General features: G+C 41.8%; 1 protein-coding gene across 14 annotated transcripts in view; it reads left to right on the forward strand.

Annotated features, from left to right (window-relative positions):
- Positions 1-2,983: 2,983 nt before the first annotated feature.
- Positions 2,984-24,846, forward strand: part of SCEL (sciellin) — a 129,874-nt gene continuing 108,011 nt past the window's right edge. For 12 of the 14 annotated variants that reach the window (XM_040341406.1, XM_040341407.1, XM_040341410.1 and 9 more), the window contains exon 1: positions 2,985-3,127. The gene's annotated coding sequence lies outside the window, so the exon portion shown is untranslated. Of the gene's footprint in view, positions 3,128-24,846 lie in introns of all 14 variants that reach the window. The other 2 variants (XM_040341415.1, XM_040341414.1) reach the window with 1 other exon arrangement.

The following is a 24,846-nucleotide window of genomic DNA, read 5'->3' on the forward strand; positions in this document are numbered from 1 at the left end:
TTCCCCACTCCTAAAACATCCCAGGAGCAACAGCCGATAGGAGAGGAGGGAAGCTGGCAGAGCTGCAGGGGGAAAGATGGGAGCCATGGCAGTAGAGGGAATCTGTGCTGCACAGAGTGAATAGGGTGTGCCTGGGCACACCTGGCACACCCTGTGCGCACGCCTATGAAAATGAATGTTCTTATAGCAAGATGCTGAAATTATGTGAAGTAGTGCTGTCAATCGCAGTGAGGAAGGAGGGGTAGGGCCACGTTCTGTGTATCTTATGGACACACAGATCTGGCTCAGGAGCTTGCTATGTGGGCACTCAGCAAGGGGGAGGAACCAGAAGCGCCAATGGGGGACCTGAGAAGAGAAGTTTAGGGTTTTGCACAAAGCAGGTTTTTTTTTTTTGTTTTAAGTTAAAAATTACCTTTAGAATCACCGTAAGCAAAACATTTTTATTGTGAATCTGTTAAAGCGTTTCTTACCTGGAATTCCTGCCAGTAACAACACTACCAGTTTCAGGGTGATGGTACAAAACCACTGATTTGCATATAGGTGCATTATCAGCCCCTTGTGTGAGATCCTTCTAAAACATTGTATGCAGTGAGGCTGCCAAAAATACTGAAAAATATCATTTGGATTTACATACACTTAGGCCCTTCATGTACAACAAAATACATTACATTACTACTTGTAGTATAAGATACCAGTCACCTCAGAGGCCTATGTGTATTGATACCAGCACACAAGTTGAAAGAGTTCCTCTTAAAACCTCACAGGTGAGTTCTTCTGAATAAGATGGTGGATGCACAGAAAGAGGAGACTGGGCTACCATATTGTAGGGTTTTCTGAAGCATGAGCTCTCCTAGCTTTATACTGTAATGTCACACAACTGGGTGGGCTTTGGGCGCAATACTCTGCGCCCCGAGCCCACCCTATTTGAAGCCTATTAAAGCTTCTGGCTCTAATCACGTGCTTCACAGAAACACACCCCGCATTGAAATCCATGTGTCCGGTGCCCTGCATGTCGATTAGGGGGCTGGATGCATGGATAGGGGCACGGTGCCTGTGTGCCCCTAAAGGACGGGCCGTCATTGATTACTACCCTAGGAACTGTCCAATGTAAAAAATACACAAAAACATATTATTACATACCTTAACTTTTGCAGTATTTTGCAGTATTTTTTTGAGCATCTAATGCCACACACGATTGAATTTTCTGTCGGAAAAACCTTGGACGATTTTTCCGACGAAATTCCGCTCAAGCTTGGCTTGCATACACACGGGCACACAAAAGTTCTCTGAACTTTCGACCGTCAAGAACGCGGCGATGTACAACACAACGACAAGCCGAGAAAATGAAGTTCAATGCTTCCGAGCATGCGTCGAATTGTTTCCGAGCATGCGTCGGAATTTTGCGCATCGAGAATTGCTAGAGACGATCGGATTTTCCAATAGGAATTTTTTCCATCGGAAAATTTGAGAACCAACTCACAAATCTTTTGTTGGCGGAAATTCCAACACCAAAAGTCCCATGGAGCATACACATGGTCTGAATTTTGGACCAAAAGCTCACATCTGACTTTTCTTTTTTTTTATTTACGATCGTGTGTACGCGGCATAACTGGTTGTCAAACTCTGTTGACCCAAGGATAGTTGAAGCATGGCTTTTACATTTTATGAGATAGCATCAAGAGCCTTTTTGGTATTTAGGCTGTCTTATCTAAAGCATAGGGTTAAACATTTTTACTAATACTATCATTCTCCAGCTTTATACTGTAATGTCACACAACTGGGTGGGCTTTGGGCGCAATACTCTGCGCCCCGAGCCCACCCTATTTGAAGCCTATTAAAGCTTCTGGCTCTAATCACGTGCTTCACAAAAACACACCCCACATTGAAATCCATGTGTCCGGTGCCCTGCATGTCGATTAGGGGGCTGGATGCATGGATAGGGGCACGGTGCCTGTGTGCCCCTAAAGGACGGGCCGTCACTGATTACTACCCTAGGAACTGTCCAATGTAAAAAATACACAAAAACATATTATTACATACCTTAACTTTTGCAGTATTTTGCAGTATTTTTTTGAGCATCTAATGCCACACACGATTGAATTTTCTGTCGGAAAAACCTTGGACGATTTTTCCGACGAAATTCCGCTCAAGCTTGGCTTGCATACACACGGGCACACAAAAGTTCTCTGAACTTTCGACCGTCAAGAACGCAGCGATGTACAACACAACGACAAGCCGAGAAAATGAAGTTCAATGAGCATGCGTCGGAATTTTGCGCATCGAGAATTGCTACAGACGATCGGATTTTCCAATAGGAATTTCTTCCATCGGAGAATTTGAGAACCAACTCTCAATCTTTTGTTGGCGGAAATTCCGACAGCAAAAGTCCCATAGAGCATACACATGGTCGGAATTTTGGACCAATAGCTCACATCGGACTTTTCTTGTTTTAAATTTTACGATCGTGTGTACGCGGCATAACTGGTTGTCAAACTCTGTTGACCCAAGGATAGTTGAAGCATGGCTTTTACATTTTATGAGATAGCATCAAGAGCCTTTTTGGTATTTAGGCTGTCTTATCTAAAGCATGGGGTTAAACATTTTTACGAATACTATCATTCTCCAGCTTTGCAGCTTGTAACATGATAAGCAGCATTCTTCAGCTAGTTCAGTATCTACCCTCAAGCAATGCTCATATGAACTAAAAGTTCTTTACCTACAGTCTGCGTTATTGTGTGTGTGTATATATATATATATATATATATATATATATATATATATATATATATTTTTTTTTTACTGTATATAGATGCAACTGCACAGCTTGCTATATAAATACCAGTAGTGACTGTTGTTGGCTAGTAAGCACTGAATCGCCAGTTATGTAAAAAATGCAAAAGTGCTTTGACACACACAAGCCCTTAATATGTTGAAAGAATTTGCAGGTGACACCCTTTTCCACACCCCTGCCTCCTACAGGAGTGACTCACATTCTGTAAGGGAGAAGACTTGCGGAGGTTTTTTTCCTTCGCTCACAGAAGCCTGGCTATACCTGCATAGCAGGTGACTTACTTTGTCTGCCTGATAAGACCATTGTTCTTGCTGCCAAGTGCCCTGTGTTTGTAAGGTAGGTTGATACTGACATTATTTTGCCCTTTTTATGCCTGTCTGTGTAAGGATAATTAAGAAGAGGCAGATGTCTCATTGAGAACAAAGGGTGATGATACAACTGCCTGTCCTTGAATGCCACAAGCAGTGCCAGGACCCACTTCGATCTTCCAACTGATGAATGACGGGAATGTATGTGGATTAAAATCGTTCTTCCCTTGTTCCATTAGACAGAAACAGTATATATTGGTTGCTATGGGCTTCTTCACTTGACACAATATTGCCTTTTTTGGCTGCTTGCTGAATCCTCTACATTTGTATTTTTTTTATCTAATCTGAAATGCTTTGTATTATATTTGCATATGTATGGAGTGCTCATCTGTTCATTTGTGAATATAGATTTTTGCGAATTGCAACAGCTCCATCGGAATTTAAAATGGACTGTAGGTGTTTATCTTTTCTTGTCTGTGCAAACTAAACTTATTTTACTCAACTGAAAAAAAAACAACGTAATTTGGCTAGCAAGGGGCAGATCCAGGCACATCTGCGCCGGCGCAGCGTATCTAAGATACGCTACGTCGCCGTAACTTATCTTTTTTAAATCGAATTCTCAAAGAATTTGCGCTGTAAGTTACGGCGGCGTAGTGTATCTATCGCGGCGTAAGGGCGCGGAATTCAAATGGCTGTGATGGCGGCGTGTTTTATGTTAATACGTCGTGACTCGACAAAAACGACTTTTTTTGGAACTGCGCATGTGCCGTTTCTGGGGTATCCCAGTGCGCATGCTCGAAAATGAAACCAGAACCCGCCAATGCTTACGACGGTGACGTCATTCTACGCAAATTCCTATTCGCGAACGACTTTTGAAAAAACTCAAAATTGTACGCGGGAACGACGGCCATACTTAACATTGAGTACGCCACCATATAGCAGCTTTAACTATACGCCGGAAAAAGCCGAACTCAAACGACGTAACAAAAAGCGCCGGCCGGACGTACGTTCGTGGATCGCCGTAAATATCTCATTTGCATACTCAAAGCGGATTTCGACGGGAACACCACCAAGCAGCCGCCAAAAAATTGCAGCTTAGATCCGACGGCGTACGAAGATGTACGCCTGTCGGATCTGGCCGAGATGCCGTCGTATCTTGTTTTGAGGATTCAAAACAAAGATACGACACGGGAATTTTGAAATTACGCCAGCGTATCAGTAGATACGCCGGCGTAATTTCTTTGTGGATCTGCCCCCAAGTGTCTATTTTATGTGCCTTAATTGCAGGTGTTCATTAAAGGTTTAGTATAGTTATTTAGGTATGTACTTTATGTCGGACATACCTACCAACATGAATATGTATTCTTTATAAGCAGCTAATTAGTATTATGGCATTTAAACAGCGACATTAAAGGGCTAGTAAAATGAAAACACAAGTTACCTTTATATAAAAGAACTTATGTCCTTGACAGATATACTATGCTTGCAATAGTCCCCAAATTTGTACAAAATGTGAGACATTAGGAACTGCATTTGCTATAAAACAGAATAAGCTGTTCTTTGATATCACCCATTTTAGGCTAAAGGAGACAAAATCAGTTGTTTTTTATAAGAATAAACATCATGAAAGCTGAACTTTAGACTGTGATATTTAATAAAGTCTTGCAAGCCAAGTTTAAGCCGATCCCAGCAGTATAATGCAGATATAACACAGCAGGTACAGCATTATCACACAAATGAATTGGACCCATTCATTTCTCTGGCTGCCATTCAATGTGTTATGGAAAAAACAACATTCATAATATTACTGCATTATTGTGTGTTTTAGGCCCACAGAAAACCAGTATGGAACTGCAGCGCCTAATTCCCACAAATACCCGTTGAGCCTGCCGATAAGGTCCACCTAATAACGCTTCCTGTGAGGGTGTGACAACAATGCTGCACTACTCCTAATGTTTAGAGCGGAGTTGTTATTTTCATGTAGGTTGTAGCTGCTTGCACTACAGTGACATGAAAAAATGTTGCAGGGGATGTGGCTATCATCATCGTCAAGACTGTAGCTTGTCAATCAGCACCCGGCCACACCAACCTTTGCCCACTATTATCTGGATTGACTTCACTGCCTCTGTTGCAGAAACCCCTCCCACTGTGAGCTGCAGCACCCATAGGGGGTGAGTGAGACACAAGTGGAGGAGGATTTGGCTTAGTCAGGGAAGGTAAAGAAAGTTTTTGTACTTTATGAGGCTTGTGCATCATGTAGGTACTGAATCTGGTACTTGTTTAGACTGTCACACCCTAGTCTTTAGTGCAAGAACATGCAGAATGTATGCAGGGATACCCAAAAAACATATGCCGATGAAATAAGAGGGTTACCACACAAAATGTATGAAGCGCATGCCATTGCATATACTGTACAGGCATACCCCACGTTTAAGTACACAATGGGGTTTATTTACTAAAGTTGGAAAGTGCAAAATCAGGCTCACTTCTGCATAGAAACCAATGAGCTTCCAGGTTTTGTTACCAAAGCTTAATTGAACAAGCTGGGGTTAGAAGCTCATTGGTTTATTTTCAGAAGTGAGCCTGATTTTTCACTTTACAGCTTTAGTAAATAAACCCCATTGAATACTTAAAAGTGGGGTATGCCTGTATGTTAAATCATACCTCCCCCTTCCTTTTTAGAAGTGCTACTATTAGGCCCCGTACACACGACCGGATCTATCCGCTGGGATTTATCCGTGGATCAGTTCCAGCGGATAGATCCGGTCGTGTGTAGGCCCGAGCGGACATTTTCCAGCGGATAAAAATCCAGCCGACGGATTTCCAGCGGATAAAAATTTTGTAGCATGCTAAGAAATCTATCCGCTGGAATCCAGTCCCTCTGACTTATCCGGTCGTCTGTACAGACTCACCGGATAAGTCCGTCCGATCCCCATCCCTTGCATGCGTCGGAATGATTTGACGCATGCGTGGAAGTATTTACCTCCCAGCGTCGCGCACGTCGCCGCGTCATCGTCGCATCGACGGCACGGATACGTCACCGCGGATGTTTTCCGCGCGGATTTTGATCCAATGGTGTGTACAGCCATCGGATCTAAATCCGGAGGAGAAATGTCCGATGGAAACGGTCCGGCTGACCGTTTCCATCGGACATCCCCTCGTACGAGGCCTTACTCAACTAGCTATTGCAAAAAATGCAATAATTGGTATTTACTTGCTGATAGAGTGACCAAATTGTTGCATGCTAATGTGCCTTTTCTCCTCCTCTGCCAAACCCATGCTGTCATCTTGATTCATAGAAGTCCTTGATTGTCAGATTCTTCTTACTTCTTCTCTGTTGACCCACCTCATCTCACACATGAGCCATCAAACTTTAGACTTACCTGTTGAAGAAAAATACTCCCCCCCCCCCCCCCTGGGATCTCACCAAATCCCATAGATTTGGAAACAAACATCACTGGAAGGCACTGGTGGCGTTGCCTTCCCAGGAACCATCTGTGGGACCCTGGCTACATCACCAGTACCTAAGGAGAATAGGAAATGGAATTACATTAAAAGTATCAGCAAATGTATTTATTTAAACAAATGCCAGTTCACTGTAAAGGAACTTGAAGAAGTAGTCTTTATTAATAAAAACTGGACATGCAAATCCAAAGATACAGTCACATAAGGGGACAGCCGACGCGTTTCCCACACAGTTAGTGCTTAGCCATGACTGTCCATCCATTTCCACTTTTCCATGTTTGCCTAGTGCATTGCCAGCACCTTGGATTCCTGGGAGGTTCCTTGATTTGTCTGCTAAAGATCCACCTGGAGCGGTGACTCCTCTTCTCAGCCTAACAAGGAACACGACGAGGAAAACGATGTGTTTCGCCCGTCGAGTTCCTCGGCCGTGTGTACGAGGCTTCACATGCATGTAGGTTCCCTCTCACCATCACAGAGATTTTGTTGTGCTTCAAAGCACTCACATATCATTGAAAGCTGTATTAAGTTGCACTGCATAGCAATGCAAGTTGCAATTACTAAACCCATTGTGTACTTTTTTTTACCAGCACTTTGACTCAATTAATGGAAATAGAGTTTAAGAATAAATGTGAAGTTATAATGGGATAACATTCCAGAAGAAGCCCTGTATCTGGAGTTACAGCGCCTTTTTTCTCTTTCACAAGTGACAGCATTGGTGACAGTTCTTTTGGGAATTTACTTAAGTTCCTCTTAAATGATGCATGACAGTTCAGTGATCCCATGTGTGGACTCAGGCAGCCTATAAAAAGACAAGCTTACCCAACCTAACCTGGAAGAACTAGTTCTGTAAGTTTCTACTGTCATGAAGAGCCAAAGACTGCATTTCAAACATATCTGTACTCTGCCTCGCTTAAGATTTTTCATTGTCTTGTCATGTTTGTCAAATTAAGGGGAGTAGTAATTATTTCTTGGACTAAAGAGAAGCAGCAGTAGACATATAATTATTGTCCATTTTATGACACTGCAAGATTTAGTTATGGACATTTGGTCTGGTTACTATGTGTAGGAAATAGAGGAGACATTCGGGGCTGATTCACTGAAGGCTTTAAGAATGTTCACTAAAAAAGTAGTGTGAATATTTACCTCAATGATCTAATTGTGTGAAAAGCAGGGGCCAAAAGTGTGTCAAGAAAATATCCCCCACACCATTGAACCACCATCAGCCTGAACCTTGTGTTCTTAGCTGACAGGAGTAGCACCTGGTGTGGTCTTCTGCTGCTGTAACCCATTCTTCTTCAAGGTTCAATGGTTATTTGAGTTACTGACTATCATGTTGAACCAGTATGCTCATTCTCCTCTGACATCAACAAGGCATTTTCATTTACACAACTGCCGCTCACTGAATATTTTCTCTTTTTCGGACCATTCTCTGTAAACTCTAGAGATGGCTGTGCATGAAAATCCCAGTAGATCAGCAGGTTTTTAAATACTTAGACCAGCCCGTCTGGCTCCAACAATCATGCCGTTTTCAAAGTCACTTAAATGCCATTTTTTCCCTATTCCATTGCTCGTTTTGAACTTCAGCAAGTTGTCTTCACCATGTCTAGATGCCTAAATGCATTTAGTTGCTGCCATGTGATTGGCTGATTAGCAATTTGTGTTACCAAGCAATTGAACAGGTGTACCTAATAAAGTGGATGGTAAATGTACTCTACTGTGCAATTTTTTTTGGCAGATGTGAAAAAATTCTGTAAATTAAGAATGCTGTCAGAAATATAAGAATTAATAGTTTATTTTTACGCAATTAACAAAATGAAAAGTAAATGAACAGAAAATAAATCCAAATCAAATCAATATTTGGTGTGAACACCCTTTGCCTTTAAAACAGCATCAATTCTTGATTTCCTCTAGGACTCCTTGTTCTTCTTTACACTGAAGACAGTATTTTTCGGCATTGGCTGTATTTTCAGGGTCATTGTTCTGCTGCAGAATAAATTTGGGGCCAACCACACACCTCTTTGATGATATGACATGCTGGATAAGTATCTGCCTGTATTTCTCATCACTGAAGACACCATTGATCCTGACCAAATCTCCAACTCCATTTTCAGACCCCAAACATAGAGCTAATGTCATTAAGAACTATTCGGTGTAAAGATGTCCTGATAGGTCGTGGTTTGGCCTCCACAGAGCCCTTATCTCAACATCACGTCTGTCTGGGATTACATGAAGAGACAGAAGGATTTCAGGCAGCTACATCCACAATAGATCTGTGGTTAGTTTGGAACAACCTACCTGCTCATTTCCTTCACAAACTGTGTGCAAGTGTACCTGAAAAAATTGAAGAATTGATGCTGTTTTGGAGGCAAAGGGTGGTCACAATAAATATTGATTTGGTTTGAGTTCATTTACTTTCCATTTTGTTATTTGATAAAAATAAACTATTAACACTTCTATTTGTGAAAGCATTCTTGATTTATGATTTTTTTTTCAAATCTACCAAAAACTTTTGCACAGAACTGTACCTCTCTACATATTCTACATTGTATTGAAGAATATATAGAACAAAACAGAACAGTCTATGAAGCAAAGGATCTTTCAAGCTAACATCTCCTTTGGTGGCATAGTAAGAAACATTACCGCAAATCTGGGCACCAAGGGGAAACCCACTTTGATTGACGGTACAAACTAGACATGTGCACAACAAAAATTTTCGTATTTTTTTGTTCCGTTTCGTCTCTTTCCGTAGATTCGTAAAGATTCTTAATTTCGTAAGACTCAAGTTTTCCTATTCGGACCTGTTCGCATTTCGTAAGACGCAAGTTTTCCTATTCGGACCCGTTCGTATTTTCATAACAGTTTTATTTTCGTTTATACTGAATGATTCGTAATTCTGTCTAATTTATTTTCGTTGATTCAAAATTCGTAATTTTGTTAGATAATAATTTTCGTTTAATGGATTCGAAAATTTGTACTTTCGTAAATACATCGCAACACGCAGCTAATCCATATTAAGATATACTTTCTCTTAAGCCCCGTACACACGGACGGACTTTTTGCCAACAAACGTCAAAATGAGCGTTTTCCAAAAAATCCGACCGTGTGTACGCTCTATCGGACAAACTTTTTCGGTTTCAAAAGTCCGGCCAACTCCCTTCAGACAAAAATCCACGGAAAAGTTTGTTTGAAGTCCGATCGTATGTACGAGGCTTTACACTGTACAATGTGACTCAGCACAAAAGAGATAAGCTGATTGGCTAAGATATTAAGTAATCACTCACTAACTACACTGCCCAGTGCCTATTCGAAAGAACGATGCAAGTACACAAATTTACGAACAGACAAAGAAACGGATTTACAAAAAACACAAATGAAAATACGAACATACGAATGAAAATACGAACAGACAAAGGATTTAAAATACGGAATGCAAATCGTTCGTTATAGATGTAATTTTCGTTCTTTTGCTTTTTCGGTGTTCCGTATTTTAGTAAGATTGTCCAATCATACGTTCGTATTTTCGCTTGTTCGTTATTTTGCTTATTCATAATTCCGTAATTTTTGTATTTTGGGTCTTTCAGCTTTTCGGATGTTCGAATTGATACGAATGTACGAAAACTAACAAATTTGTACGAAAATACATTCGTTACGAACGGGAACGCACATGTCTAGTACAGACATAATGCAGATATTCAAGTAATATGCCTCGTACACACGTACGTGATTTCCGACGGGAAAAGTTCCCATCGGAAATCCCGAGGGGAAAACCGAGAACCTGCTCGGTTCAGTCTTTCCCCGACACACGGCCGGTTTTCCCGACAGGAAAACTGCGATGGAGCTTTAGCCGGGAATTCCGGTCGTGTGTATGCTCGATCGCAGTATTTCCCATAGGAAAACTACCAAAAACCGTGGGACAAAAGTCTGACGGATTTCCCGGCGGGAAAAAAGAGAACTGGTTCTCTTTTTTAGTCTGGAGGTTTTTGGGCAGTTTTCCCATCGGAAAAACTGCAAGGAGCATACACACGGCCGGGATTCCCAGCCAAAAGCTCTCCTCACAGTTTTCCCGTCAGGAAAACTGATCGTGTGTACGAGGCTTTAGAGGGAATTTTGGGGCTTTAAATGAGGCTGGGACCTTGCGGATCCCAGCCTCCATCCCGGTTCAATAATTAAAAGAAGGGGGGAAAGAGGCGGGACTTTGTATGAAGCACACGGAAGCGAATAGGTAAGAAAAAAGACAACCTTTAATTGGTTTAAATAGCCATATAAGTTTAATTTTTCATTTTAATGCATTCTGCTATACAATGATATTTTTTTAGACTTTTCATTAAAACCAAATATTACACAATAAATTGATATTTCAATAGAAATATTTAATGTATTTACAAATACAATGAATAGTTGACACAGTTAATATATGTAAAAAATAATTGACCGACTGATAATATCTTGATGAAATGAAGCTTGTTAAAAAAACATCCATGGGAAATTAGGTAAGTATAAACACATATCGGTTGTTATTAGCTCTACGTGTTTCGGGGCCTTAAATCCACTCATCAGGAGCAAAACCATAGTGATCATCTATGGACAAAGACGGACAGTCATATTAAACAAATCTATAGAGGTTATGGATTTATGTAAGGCAAAATGCTAAGATAGGATGAACCTCCATGTGTACACTTAGCCTAAAGATCTACGGATGCATCTGCGCAGTGATGGTACTGCAGTGAAAATCATAGATCCGCCAGGTAAGTCACCTGGCTAGGCAGATATTATTCTTGGTAGAAACTGAACCAAAGACAAAAATACAAGCAAAAATACATAACTTAGAAGGACCATCATACTGTCTAAACTGGCTTCTGATAATTTACTGGGTCAATATCAGTATATGATAATGTAGTGTTGCTTTTAAAAGGTTTGGTCTTGTTGAATGGCAAATCAGCTTTTGGTAACCCTTTTGTGGCAAATTTTTTAACGCTAATCTTTGGTTGCTGTGCATTTAATGTCTCATTTTTCTAAAATTATACTCTGAAATCTCAACTCCAGATGTATACCATGTGGTACGTGATTATTTATAAAAATGGGTGTTTTATATTTCCTGCCAAGAGGCTTTGAAGTGGGAGGTGTAGATCATCGTAAAAATTCATCTATAATAAAAGGCCCAGTTTGGATGTTCATCTAGACAAAGTAATGGCTTCAAAGCTTTTTGGGGGCACGCCAGTAAAAGTGCATTCTAGCTTCACTGGGTTGATCTGTTGTTAAACAGTCACATTAGTTTACTGTCAAGTTTTATTGGAAGTATTTCTGCTGTAATTACATGTTCAGAAGCTTTTCACTATAAGCACTATAAAAATTATACAGGATTGATAGAAATTATATTTCATACCATTTGGTGGCTGTCTAACTCCTAGGGAAATATACAGTATGAGTTTTATAGATGCATTGCCAGTAGGCGCAACAAATGAGAATTATTTCAGTGATAACTAAGAATATTTTTAATAATGACATTAAGGTCCTGTTTATAGTGCAAAATGGGTACAATGAGTGTTATTTACTAAAAGCAAATCCACTTTGCACTACAAGTTCATACTACAAGTGCAAAGTGCACTTGAAATTGCACTAAAGGTGCACTTGGAAGTACAGGCACTGGAAATCAGAGGGGGACATGCAAGGTAAATAAAAAACTAAAGCTTGTACATGATTGGATAATAAAATCAGCAGAGCTTCCCCTAATTTCAGATCTTCCCCTCAGATTTACAGCGCCTGTACTTCCAAGTGTACTTTCAGTGCAATTTCAAGTGCACTTTGCACTTGTAGCTTGCACTTGTTGTGCAAAGTGGATTTGCCTTTCGTAAACCCCCCCCATATGTCTTATGAGCATCAATGGTTTTATAAGACACTGATAATAAATAGTCTTTTTTTTATGTCTTTTGTATGTATAGTATTATTTAATTTATTCTACAACAAGACTTTAACCTCTCCCCTCCTCATTAGAGATAATCTTTATTTGATCTGATTCTGCACAATGAAAGTACCTGCTTCTGTATGTATTGTGGACACAGCACTGTAATATATATCTTGTATCACCAAACTTCTAAATTGTCAAGAAGCAATCCAGGACCTAAATCCAGGACCGATCACTCACATATGATCGCTGCATGCGGGATTACATACAAGTGGCTGTAATTCGTTGCGGGAAACTACATGCTTCCCACTGTTTTCAGTGGGACTGCCTCGTGCAGCTAATCATAGGAACCCCCGCTGGGGTGCTTGCAACTAACTGAAGTGCAGGTGTATTTGCAGGTGTGAATGCACTCTTAGACAGTTCCAGAGGTCCTAATCCCTGAGGATAAGGTTCTCACCTTGCTGTATCATGGGAAAGGTTAAAGTGTAAGTAAACCCACCTATCAATTTCAGGCAAGGAAGCTGCCATCTTGGCCTATGTTTAATCTTCAACTGCCATGTGCTGCACATGTGATCAGTTATGACACCAGCTATTGGATAGTTTGACAGTTTGGTTGAGAGCACAACCAATGTGACAGTTGGCAATCCCAGCATGCCGGAAATGTAACTGCTTTTTGAAACTGTTAAAGCGGTTCTCCACCCTAAAGTGAAGTCGCGCTGATCGGCACCCTCCCCCCCTCCGGTGTCACATTTGACACCTTTCAGGGGGGAGGGGGGTGCAGATACCTGTCTAAAGACAGGTATTTGCACCCACTTCCGGCCCGACATTCACGGGCAAAAGACGGGCATTGCGTCACATCTCGTCGCCCCCCCCCCCCGTTGTGTGCTGGGAACACTCGGCTCCCAGCACACAGCGGGAGCCAATCGGCGGGCGCGGCGCTACTCGCGCATGCGCCGTAGGGAACCGGGCAGTGAAGCCGGAGCGCTTCACTTCCTGGTTCCCTCAGCGTGGATGGAGCAGCAGGGTGACAAGCGATCGCTCGTCCTCTGCTGCGGATGCCGCTGGACTCCAGGACAGGTAAGTGTCCTAATATTAAAAGTCAGCAGCTGCAGTATTTGTAGCTGCTGGCTTTTAATATTTTTTTTTGAGTGAACATCCGCTTTAAATCGATGGGTTTACTTCCACTTTAAGGCTTTTCACAGAAAATAGTATCTGTTTTACAAGGGCACACAAGATTCCAAGACCTTTCATTTTAAAACAATGAAGAGATAGCAGTTAGACAGGAGGGGTCTGCTTTTACTTTCCAATATCTTATGTATATTATAGATCAATGTTTCTCAACCAGGGCTCTCTGAAACTCTAGGGTTCCTCCAGTGATTTCTTCAGTCATGTTTGGACAGTGATGGATCTTAATACTCCACCTATGCTGGTCATCATTGCAAGGAAGAAATTTTGCATTGACATTCAATGTAAGGGGTCACTTCTACTTCGAACCAGCATTGTAATGCCGCATACACACGTTCGGGATTTCTAAAAACAAATGTTCGATGTGAGCTTTTGGTCGGATATTCCGACCGTGTGTAGGCTACATCGGCCATTTGCTGTCGAAATTTCCGACAACAAATGTTTGAAAGCTCGTTCTCAATTTTTCCAACAACAAAAGTTCTTGTCGGAAATTCCAATCGTCTGTATGCAATCTCCGACGCACAAAAATCCTACGCATGCTCGGAATCAATTTGACGCATTCTCTGAATCATTGAATTTAAAATTTCTCGGCTCGTCGTAGTGTTGTACGTCACCACGTTCTTGATGTTTGGAATTTCCGACAACATTTGTGTGACCGTGTGTATACAAGACAAGTTTAAGCGAACATTCCGTCGGAAAAAAATCCACGGTTTTGTTGTCGGAATGTCCGATCGTGTGTGTACGCGACATCAAAGGGTACTTTCCTTTGGACCGCAAATGTAAGAGGGCATTTCTCCACTGGCCTCTAGTGTAGGGAGACACTATAGTTTTTACATGTTTATTTTCTGGAAATTCTTATTATTTATTTACTTTTATAATCATTGTTGAAAATAATTTTGACACGTAGAGCTGGGGGGCATGAGGGCTCTGGGTGGCAAATTCTTCCTGTTAGCTAAAATTTACTGACCACATTAATATACCATGAATTGTATTATATGTTTTCACAGGGGACCCCTGCAAGCTAACAGTTGCTTTTGGGGTTCCTCCAGAGAACAAAGGTTAAAGGGGTTGTAAAGGTTGTTTTTTTATTTTCTAAATTGGTTCCTTTAAGCTAGTGCTTTGTTGGTTTACTTACCTTTTCCTTTGATTTACCTTCTAAATGTTTTTTTTCTTTGTCTGAATTTCTCACTTCCTGTTCCTCCTCAGTAAGCTTGCCCCCATCATCCGAGCAGTTCTGGCTGGGGGTTAGTCAGCATGAACAGCTTACTGAGGAGGAACAGGAAGTGAGAAATTCAGACTAAGAAAAAAAAAACATTTAGAAGGGAAATCAAAGGAAAGGGTAAGTGAACCAACATGCACTAGCCTAAAGGAGCAGTAAAGGAAAAAAATGTTTTTGCTGAAATTATAGAGACATAATAGTTAACTGATTCCTTTTAAAAATGATTAAAAATAGATAAAAATCAATCATATAATGTGCCTGCAGTTTAGTTTTGTTTTTAAACTAGTTTCATGTTTCTGTGAAGTACAGAGACACACAGAACAAAAACAAACAAACACAGGGCAGTGTTTGTTTTTAAAATGAATCTGATTGGTTCTGAGGAGTTTTAGACACACAGTAATCACACCTTCTTGATCATGGACCACAGTGAGAAGCTCGCATGAGTTTTTTCATAAGGAGCCAGACAAGCAGGAAGTGTGGAGATCACAGCAGAATTACAGCTACTTCAAAGCAAAAACTAACAATGAGGACATGAAACCAGGACTGCAGTAAGGTAAAGGAAGCTATTTAGCTAAAAAAAAAAAAAATCCTTTAGTGACCCTTTAAAGGAACCTATTTAGAAAATAAAAAAACAAACCTTTACAACCCCTTTAAGAAAGGATGTTATAGATATTTACACTCATAATTTGAAAAATGATATCTGCCAAGAATCCAATATCTGTTTTTTTTCTTTTTGCAAAAAAACTGGCTTTGTTTTTTTGCATCAAAGAGTCTGTGTCTATTAAAGGAATTCTAATTGTTGTTTCATAAGTAGTATAAGGACCTAGCTTAGTACATTATGTTCCTCCTAATTGGTTTCTTAATGAACACATTATTAACAATGTGTATCTATTTGTGACATGTTCCTTTGTGTAGCACAATCCAGTCCATCTTTGAATCACATGACAGATAGCCATTGCATATTCTGTAAGCAAAGAAGATTTTTTAACACAACTATCAAGCCTCGTACACACGACCGAGGAACTCGACGGGCGAAACACATCGTTTTCCTCATCGAGTTCCTTGTTAGGCCGTCGAGGAACTCGACAAGGCAAGTTTCTCCATTCCCGTAGAGGAAAAAGAAGACATGCTCTCTTTTTGGCTCGACGGGATCCTCAACAGTTTCCTCGTCGAAAAATGTACACACGACCGGTTTCCTCAGCAAAAAAAAAATCCCAGCAAGTTTCTTGCTGTTTTTTGCCGAGAAACTCGGTCGTGTGTACGAGGCCTTACATTTATCTTCTAACTGGTTATTTCTTTCCTTCATCTCTATTTATTCTATTATATTTCTTTATTCCCCCTGAATTCTCCCTCCTTATCCTGATACATGGCAATTTCCTGGTAATTTCAGTCCTTTAACAAAATTTACAAGAATGATCCAATAAATTAACATATTCTACTACCATCCTTTCCAAAGCGATACACATAGAAACTCTTGTTGGTAGGTTGCATTGATTAATTTGGCCATTTTTGCAGTCAAAGACAGAAGTAAAGTAGTTGCAATTACCAAAAATTGCCATGCATATTATCATCATTAAAGCTTAATTTCAAGATAAACATGCTTCCCCTAAATACGATATATCTTATGATGGCCATTACATTAAATACCTGTGACATCATGAGTTTCTCTCCTAAGCTTCTCGCTATGTCTGGGCACCAGGAGGATCTTCTGGTGTGTAGCACACAACATATACTACAACTACATGTTCCATGACTCTTTGTGATTAAGGCCTCGTACACACGACCAGACCAGAATCCATCAAGAAACTTGGTGGGAGAGTTTTTTTGCTGATAAAACTGGTCGTGTGTACATTTTTTATCGAGGAAACTGTCGAGGAACTCGTCGAGCCAAAAAGAGAGCAAGTTCTCTATTTCCTCGTCGGGAATGGGGAAAATTGGCTCGTCGAGTTCCTCGACAAGCCTAACAAGAACTCGACGTGTTTCGCCCGCCGAGTTCCTCGGTCGTGTGTACGAGGCCTAAGGTGTCGTTTCTGGGCAGTTTTGTGGGCGAACAGGGAAGTACTGTGTCTTGTGATGACAACCCACAACCTATAGCTGCATATACAATTCACTGTAACATAGGAGGAGAATCTCTGTTGTCCTTAGAGTTAAAAAAAAAAAAAAAAAAAAGAACAATGTACATGATGATAAGATTGCAGTACAGAAATTATCAGCTAATGGGATTAACTGGGATTTTTGTGAAAAAGATATAACACAGCACTTTCAATGATATATTTCACGTTTAGGGTTTACAGAACCTTTAAGGCTGCATTCACACCTGAACGCGGCGTATGTTACCGCGATTTGCCGCGACAAATTGCGGCGTTTTGTCCCGCGATTTTCCGCGACAAAACGCTGCGTTTTTTAAGCCTAACATACGCCGGAGGGGTGATCAACATTGTCGGCTATGCTGAACGCCGAAAGCCGCCTGAAAAAAAGGTCCGGGACTTGTTTTGAGCTTCAGGCGTACGGTGTTTCGGCGTTCGGCGTGGAGATGTGAACCATCTCCATAGCCGACAATGTTAAATCACCCCTCCAGCGTATTGCAGGCTGCAATAGCGTCGCGCTACAGGCGACAATAAGCCTAGGTGTGAATGGAGCCTAACAACAGAACTCCTATAAGCCTAGGGCTAGGACACCTGTCAGCCTTTTGTTACTAAACCTATAAGATAGCTGTCAAATCCATAAAGGGCCCTATAATGGGAATGTACCATCATCCTAATGTATTAACACTTAACCAAACATGACAATAACTAATGGGAGTCTTAAGGTACATAAAACATTTTCCACCACAAATTCACATAAAACCTTGTTGCAGATTTTCTCCTCACTTCCTGTCTGGTGAAACAGTCCTAATTGCAATAGTATTGCAATAGCTCTTTTTGAGTCGGTACCACAGAGGTTAAATAAGACTTTGACTTTTCAGTAATAAGTACTATTAGACATTTTTAGGGGTAGGCAACCTTGTTACTCCAGCTGTTTTGAAACTACAAATCCCATCATGCCTCTGCCTCTAGGAGTCATACCTGTGATCAGGGCAGCCACCAGAAATTTGTGGGACCCTTACACAGCTTTAGGCCTTGGCCCCCGGGGGGGGCCTGACCACTAACATTCCCCAGGGGCCCACCCACTGGCCATCCCACTAAATCCGCCCACTGGCCATCCCACCGAGTCCTTCAGTGCACCCACTTTTGTTTTAAAACTCTTAGAAATTACTATGGAGATTAAACCAATCCAAAAAAAGAGACATCCCCATATATTCAGCAAAGACATGGCCCAACCTAGGAAAGACACATCCCAATCCAGCAAAGAGAGAGTTCCATATATTCAGGAAGGAGACATCCCCATATATTCAGCAAAGCAGTGGCCCAACCCAGGAAAGACACATCCCAATCCAGCAAAGAGAAAGTTCCATATATTCAGGAAGGAGACATCCCCATCCAGCAAAGAGACATTCTCATATGTTCAGCAAAGGGAAATTCCAAGCCAGCTAAAAGTTTGCCCAATCCAACAGAGACATCCCCATATATATAGCAAAGAGACTCCCCATATAGAAAAGAGACAGCCCAATCCAACAAAGAGACAGTCGCAGCACAGGCAGCATCCAGCAACATTGACATTGTGATATCTAACAACTTGTCTCCAGACCAGTCCACAGTGAGCACTGAGCAGTCCTGCAGACTACACGCAGTGCAGCTCTTCAACGTGGCTGAACTACAACTGGCATGGCACCCAAACCAGCATCTTGTCTTCAGGGAGAGGGGTAGTGCAGATAATATCACTCCACCTTCCCCCTGCAGCTGGACCTAAGTGAGCTGCATCGGCTCACTTTGTGGCCGCCCTGCTTTAGCAATTGCTAGTAGGTTGGGGCCTGGGCCCCTCGGGACACCGGGGCCCCTTACATGTGTATGGGCTGCCCCCCCCTGATGGCTGCCTTGCCTGCGATTGTCAGGGTCTTGCAATGTCTCATGGGACTTGGAGTTTCACCACTGCAGGAGGGTCAAAGTTGCCTACCCCAACACACTGAAACAGTTATCACCATGACAGTGAGGGGCATATCTACAATTGAGCCCTGATAGCAGTAAAAATCTGATAGGGGGGTCTAATTATTTGTCACTCTATCCAAAATGTTAACTAAGGATATACTTTAATGATAAAAGTAGCACCAGAAATGAAGAGATTATAATATATATCAGTCACAAATCAGTCTAATGTCCTAGATTTCTGTATGTATAAAAGGTGTGTTCTCCACATCCTCCTATTGTTTTCACATTGAAAAAAGAAGAGAATACTTTCAAAGGTATAATCTGCAACAAATGCTTGTAAAAGATCATCTCTGAAACATTATACTTCCGAGCTATTGTATGTAATGGAGAAGGATTTTCTTAACCCTAAATTGCCAGGGTGTCTTTTATTTTCATCTCTAACATCAACTGTATGAACACATTGGGTGGCAATAAGGAGATTTATTCTGGGGAAACCAATAAAGAGGGGAAACAATAGTAGTAAAGTGGAACTTTAACCTAAAAAGAAATCAATTGAGAACAGGCACGGTTTTATTGCAGTAGAGACATGCAATGGGGGTTATTTACTAAAGGCAAATCCACTTTGCACTACAAGTGCAAACTACAAGTGCAAAGTGCACATGAAACTGCACTGAAAGTGCACTTGGAAGTGCAGTCGCTGTAGATACGAGGGGGATATAGAAGGAAAGTAAAAAAACAGCATTTTAGCTTGCACATGATTGGATGATAAAATCAGCAGAGCTTCCCCTCATTTCAAATCTACCCTTCAGATTTTCAGCGACTGCACTTCCAAGTGCATTTTCAGTGCAATTTCAAGTGCACTTTGCACTTATGCAAAGTGGATTTGCCTGCCACTCTCGGCTGACATCACAAGAGCCAACCCAGGTACGGCACTTGGCTCAGCCTTTTAATCATAATGGGAAATTGAGACTGAACTGGAATCAAAATAAGAAAAAAAATGCAGAAATATTGTGGGACGCATCCTGATTTTTCCGTCACATCAATCCAGTCCATTGTCCATTGCCCACTGTGCCATTACATGCCCCCACTGTGCCATTACATGCCCCCACTGTGCCATTACTTGCCCCCACAGTGCCATCACATTACATGCCCCCACAGTGCCATCACATTACATGCCCCCACTGTGCCATCACATTACATGCCCCCACAGTGCCATCACATTACATGCCCCCACAGTGCCATCACATTACTTGCCCCCACAGTGCCATCACATTACTTGCCCCCACAGTGCCATCACATTACATGCCCCCACAGTGCCATCACATTACTTGCCCCCACAGTGCCATCACATTACTTGCCCCCACAGTGCCATCACATTACTTGCCCCCACAGTGCCATCACTTGCCCACACAGTGCCATCACTTGCCCCCACAGCGCCATCACTTGCCCCCACTTTCCCCCCCCCCCACTGTGCCATCACTCACGTTTTGCAGGCCGGTGACAGTCTCCGTCTGCTGCGAGCGCCCATGATTTCAAAGCCGCGCCGTCTTCTCAGCGTGTCCTGTGATTGGCGGAACACAAATTTTCCCAGTAGCGCCTCTGTTCTGTGTTCCGCTAATCACGGATGCCTTCTCATCTCGTCCGAGGGTGAGAAGGCATCTGTGATAGGCGGAACACAGAACAGAGGCGCTGCTGGGAAGATTTGTGTTCCGCCTATCACAGGACACGCTGAGAAGACGGCGCGGCTTTGAAATCATGAACGATCGCAGCTGCACGGAGACCGTACCCAGCGTATAAGACGACCCCCGACTTTGGATGCATTTTTTTGCATCCAAAAAGTCGTCTTATACGCCGGAAAATACGGTAAATGTTTGCCCAGTATGTCTAGGAGTTTGAGGTCACATATTTATCAGAACTGCACATTCACAGTACAGTATTGGCTAAAGCTACATTCAGACAGCCAAATAGGGGTTTTGTAAACGCTGCTTGTGCACACAATGAGGTTGATTTACTAAAAGGCAAATATACTGTACATTGCAAGTGCAGTTACTTTAACTACAGTTATTTTTCTCTGGTCCCTGCAGGTGCTTCTGGCTCCTCCCCCCTGCCGAGTGCCCCAATAGCAAGCCGCTTGTGGGGGAACTCGTACATGCTTGCTGACAAGTCCTGTGTTTCCATTAGACACTCAAAGCAGGACTCAGCCCCACCCCTCAAATCCGTCCCACTGCTTTAGCAGCTGTGTCTGAGCCAATAAGGAGGGAGAGAGCAGTGAGAGCCTCTGCTCTCGTAAACATTGCAGGATCGAGATCAGGCTCTGATGAGTATAAGGGGGTGCCTGCATTAATGCATTAGGCAGGGTGAAAACAACTTTCTGCCTTTAGAACCACTTTAAGATCTCAGGTACCTTTGCTTTACCAATTATGGATGCTACCAGTTTGGTTAGTGGTCTCACAATGTCCAGCAGAGTACTGAATAATAATAGTGTATATTAATACATTTATTTTAATGAATACAAGTAAAAAACACTAAAAAGGAGGATCCTTACTTTGCCTTGCAATTTGGATTTCACACTCTGGTGTTACTTGGAGTTCCTAAGTTTGCCACTGATGACACTTCTGTTCGGCCTCGTACACACCACCGAGAAACTCGACGGGCGAAACACATCGTTTTGCTTGTCGAGTTCCTTGTGAAGCCGTCGAGAAACTCGACAAGCCAATTTTCTCCGTTCCCGTCAAGAAAATAGAGAACATGCTTTCTTTTTGGCTCGTCGAGTTTCTCGACAGTTTCCTCAACGAAAATGTACACGCGACCGGTTTCCTCGGCAAAAAAATATCTCCCTCGGTCGTGTGTACGAGGCATTAGTCAATTCACTTCTACTTTTTGGTTTGGCTATTGGATCTCAATCATGTTTCAAGGGGGCGTCCAAGTTCAAATAAGGTATATAATACTTCACTGTTTTCCCCTAACAACCTGTCATGGGGACAACCTTTTTACCAGACAGGAAGTGAGGGTATTTCTCCAACAGAGCTTCTGAGGCCCCGTACACACGACCGAGTTTCTCGGCAGAATTCAGCCAGAAACTCGGTTCAGAGCTGAATTCTGCCGAGAAACCCGGCCGTGTGTACACTTTCGGCCGAGGAAGCCGACGAGGACCTCGGCGAGGAAATAGAGAACATGTTCTCTATTTCCTCGTTGTTCTATGGGAGAACTCGGCCCGCCGAGCTCCTCGGCGGCTCCAGGACTGAACACGCCGAGGAACTCGATGTGTTTGGCACGTCGAGTTCCTCGGCCGTGTGTACGGGGCCTTATAGCAGCAAACCTGTCAAGAGTTTTTTTCAATTATTCCCCATTCTATCCAAAGCTTTAAAAGGTTTTGGCTATAGATACTATATATATATATATATATATATATATATATATATATATATATATATATATATATATATATATATATATATATATATATATATATATATATATACATATATATTACAGACCAAAAGTTTGGACACACCTTCTGACTATGAAAATTGTAGATTCACACTGAAGGCATCAAAACTAAATATAAAAATAAATAAAATATATTTCATATTCTAGGTTCTTCAAAGTAGCCACCTTTTGCTTTGATTACTGCTTGGCACACTCTTGGCATTCTCTTGATGAGCTTCAAGAGGTAGTCACCTGGCGCAGCACCCCATCACTCTCCTTCATGGTCAAAAAGCCCTTACACAGCCTGGTGGTGTGTTTGGGGTCATTGTCCTGTTGAAAAATAAATGATGGTCCAACTAAACGCAAACCGGATGGAATAGCATGCGGCTGCAAGATGCTGTGGTAGCCATGCTGGTTCAGTATGCCTTCAATTTTGAATAAATCCCCAACAGTGTCACCAGCAAAGCACCCCCACACCATCACACCTCCTCCTCCATGCTTCACAGTGGGAACCAGGCATGTAGAGTCCATCCGTTCACCTTTTTTTGTGTCGCACAAAGACACGGGGGTTGGAATCAAAGATCTCAAGTTTGGACTCATCAGACCAAAGCACAGATTTCCACTGGTCTAATGTCCATTCCTTGTGTTCTTTAGTCCAAACAAGTCTCTTCTGCTTGTTGCCTTTCTTTAGCAGTGGTTTCCTAGCAGATATTCTACCATGAAGGCCTGATTCACACAGTCTCCTCTTAACAGTTCTAGAGATGTGTCTGCTGCAAAAGGTGGCTACTTTGAAGAACCTAGAATATGAAATATATTTTCAGTTGTTTCACACTTTTTTGTTATGTATAATTCCACATGTGTTCATTCATAGTTTTGATGCCTTCAGTGTGAATCTACAATTTTCATAGTCATGAAAATAAAGAAAACTCTTTGATTGAGAAGGTGTGTCCAAACTTTTGGTCTGTACTGTATATATATATATATATATATATATATATATATATATATATATTATAAAAAATAATCTACCCTTACACTGAATGCAGTGAAGCTCTACTGACTTCATCCAATCATATGCAAGCAAAAATACAATTTTTATTTTTTTGCATATGTCTGGGTGATCTTTGCAATGTGAATTGTTATCAGATTCACTTAGCTATGAGAAAATTCCTTTGCAAAGTGAAAATTCCTTTGCAAAGTGAAAATTCCTTTGCAAAGTGAACAGTCTCTTTGGCCCAGATTCACGTAGCTCTGCGCATTTTACGGCGGCGTAGCGTATCGTATTTACACTACGCCGCCGTAAGTCAGAGAGGCAAGTGCTGTATTCACAAAGCACTTGCCTCCTAAGTTACGGCGGCGTAGCGTAAATGAGGCCAGCGTAAGGATGAGGGGCGTGTTTTATGTACATGTTTGGTGACCCGACGTGATTGACGTTTTGTACGAACGGCGCATGCGCCGTCCGTGTACATATCCCAGTGTGCATTGCTCCAAATAACGCCGCAAGGACGTCATTGGTTTCGACGTGAAGGTAAATTACGTCCAGCCTTATTCACGGACGACTTACGCAAACGACGGCAAATTTTCAAATTTCGACGCGGGAACGACGGCCATACTTAACATTGGCTACGCCACCTAGGGGGCAGGTTTATCTTTACGTGGCGTATCTCTTACAGAAACGGCGTATCTTTACTGCGACGGGCAAGCGTACGTTCGTGAATCGGCGTATCTAGTCATTTACATATTCTACGCCGAAATCAACGGAAGCACCACCTAGCGGCCAGCTAAAAAATTACACCCTAAGATACGAAGGCGCAGACCGTCGTATCTTAGCTAGGTTTAAGTGTATCTCAGTTTGAGCATACACTTAAACTTACGACGGGCTTAGATTCCGAGTTACGTCGGCGTATCTAGTGATACGCCGGCATAACTCTTTGTGAATCCGGCCTTTTGTCTTTAGTTTATCAAGCCTTTAAGTCCAAAGAGATAGAAATGATTTAAACACTAGACAGGTACATTCTCCACAGACTCATTGCCTGGGTTGCTTTACTATCTGTGTTGCTCCTAGCAACCTCAAATGATGGAGTCCAGTATTTTATTTGTATTCACTTGAAGTTGATTTTCTTCATCCATAGCACTCCAAATATTACTACACTGTAGAGGTCTCTCCTGTCTTCTTCTACTTTGATGTCCAACTCTCTGTCTCATTTTTTTTTTTTAGCAAGGCACAATATACTCAGAATGGAAGTTATCTTAGTACGATAATTGTGCAGTACTTTTGATAGAACTGGTACAGCAAAGACAGAAATCAGATATGCAAGAGCAATCTGACAACAATCTGACTATTCAAGTCTTTGCACCTGAGGGCTTGGCTCAGAAATGTATTTGTGTTTATGCTTTACATTACAAGGTTTCCCCTTGGAGAATAAGGGTGTTGGAGAGAGTAGGAAAGTGGAATAGGTAAAGCCTTTTGGTCATAGCTTTAAAAGGAACACTAGCAGTCAGAATACAGTACAAGGAACACA

This window comes from Rana temporaria, chromosome 2 (assembly GCF_905171775.1).
Source record: "Rana temporaria chromosome 2, aRanTem1.1, whole genome shotgun sequence".
In the NCBI taxonomy this organism is placed as follows: domain Eukaryota; kingdom Metazoa; phylum Chordata; class Amphibia; order Anura; family Ranidae; genus Rana; species Rana temporaria.